Here is a 2,148-nt window from a genome sequence, read left to right as displayed (position 1 = left end):
GACTGGAGGGTTCCAGGTTCGATTCCGGTCAAGGGCATGTACCTTGGTTGCGGGCACATCCCCGGTGAGGGGTGTGCAGGAGGCAGCTGGTTGATGTTTCTTTCTCATCGATGTTTCTGGCTCTCTATCCCTCTCCCTTCCTCTCTGTGAAAAATCAATAAAAATATATATATAAAAAAAAAAAAAAGACTTACAGATAGCCAGCATCACTAACCATCACTAACCTTTTGCATTTGGAAATGCAAATCAAAACAACAAGGAGAGCCCTGCTGGCATGGCTCAGTGTTTGAACATCGACCTATGAACCAGGAGGTCATGATTGGACCCCAATCAGGGGACATGCCCAGTTGAGGGCTCAGTCTCCAGTGTGGGGCATGCAGGAGGCTGCTGATCAATGATTCCCTCTCATCACTGATGTTTCTATCTCTCTCTCCCTCTCCCTTCCTCTCTGAAATCAATAAAAAATAACATAAAACAAAACAGCAGCCCATCCCCAGCTTTGGCCTCCTGAGCCAGCTTTGCTTCATAGCACTGATCACAAGAAACGAATACACTCCACCTTCATTTATGTGTGCACTGTCTGTGTCCCCCTTCAAGGGAGGGACTGGGGCTCACTGCTCCATTCCCAAAGCCTGGCACACAGTAAGTAGGTGCTTAACAAATATGTGCTCATTGACCGATTTCACCTATTGCCTCATTCCCTCACTGTATTACCTTGGGTAAATCACTCCTCTCGTCATTTGGCAGGTAAGCTGGAGGCTGGCCGCACTCACATGTTCATTAGTTGGCCATCTGTCGGGGGGGTGGGGGGAGGTGAAGGGATTAACTGGGCCACATGTCTCTCATCCTCCAGCAGGTTGGCCCAGGTGGTCACAGGGGTTCAAGAGCAGCAAGCGGGCAAGCCCCAAAAGCTCAAATGCTTTCAGGTTTCTGCTTCTGTCGCATTTGCTACTGTCCCATTAACCACAGCAAATCAAATGACTTCTGCCCTAACCGGTTTGGCTCAGTGGATAAAGCGTCGGCCTGTGGACTGAAGGGTCCCAGGTTCGATTCCGGTCAAGGGCATGTACCTTGGTTGCGGGCACATCCCCAGTAGGAGGTGTGCAGGAGGCAGCTGATCAATGTTTCTTTATCATTGATGTTTCTAACTCTCTATCCCTCTCCCTTTCTCTCTGTAAAAAATCAATAAAATATATATTAAAAAAAAAAAAATAAGCCAAGACCGGTTTGGCTCAGTGGATAGAGCGTCGGTCTGCCGACTGAAGGGTCCCAGGTTCGATTCCGGTCAAGGGCATGTACATTGGTTGCGGGCACATCCCCTAGAGAAAGGATGTTTCTTTCTCATCGATGTTTCTAGCTCTCTGTCCCTCTCCCTTCCTCTCTGTAAAAAATCAATAAAAATATATTTTTTAAAAAATGACTTCTGACCCGGGGTTATGGAAAAGCAGTGGCCTTTGATTCAGCCTCTAAAAGATGGGTGGATTTAGATGGATGGAGACTGAGGGCAAGGACATTTCAGATGATAGAGGATCAAAGTGTGTGGAGGGTAAAAGTATTATTAGTAATAATAATTATAACAACATAGGTCACTATCATTTTCTGAGCTTTATCACGCACCAGACTGAGTTACTGGTAAGTGCTTTAAACGCATTATCTCATTTAATCCTCACAATCATCCAGAAAGCTAGGGTCTATTTTCATTCCAATTTTATAGAAAAGGAAAACAAGGCCTAGAGAAAGGTTGTTTAGATACAACACCAAAACTACAACCCATAAAAGAATTAATAAACTAAACTTCACGAAAAAAAAATTTTTTTTTTAAATGGAACGCTTCACGAATTTGCGTGTCATCCTTGCGCAGGGGCCATGCTAATCTTCTCTGTATCGTTCCAGTTTTAGTATATGTGCTGCCGAAGCGAGCACAGCTTCACGAAAATTTAAAATTCATTCAAAAGAGAATGAAAACACAAGCTACAGATTAGGAGAAAATCTTTGCAAAGTATGTATCAGATAAAGGGATTATACCCAAAATATATAAAGAACTCTCAAATAATAAGGAAACACTCAATAGTAATAAGAAAAAAACAACAGCCCTAACTGGTTTGGCTCAGTGGATAGAGCCTCGGCCTTCGGACTGAAGGGTCCCAG

General features: G+C 44.1%; 1 non-coding gene across 1 annotated transcript; it reads right to left on the bottom strand.

The window, feature by feature from the left end:
* Positions 1-1,816: 1,816 nt before the first annotated feature.
* On the bottom strand, positions 1,817-1,923 carry LOC129147187 (U6 spliceosomal RNA). The gene has a single exon (XR_008554513.1). It is a non-coding gene; the product is annotated as a U6 spliceosomal RNA (small nuclear RNA).
* Between the last annotated feature and the right edge of the window lie 225 nt (positions 1,924-2,148).

Source organism: Eptesicus fuscus, chromosome 18 (genome assembly GCF_027574615.1).
Source record: "Eptesicus fuscus isolate TK198812 chromosome 18, DD_ASM_mEF_20220401, whole genome shotgun sequence".
In the NCBI taxonomy this organism is placed as follows: Eukaryota; Metazoa; Chordata; class Mammalia; order Chiroptera; family Vespertilionidae; genus Eptesicus; species Eptesicus fuscus.
The sequence above is the reverse complement of the archived record's forward strand: the minus strand, read 5'-3'. Positions and strand labels throughout refer to the sequence as shown.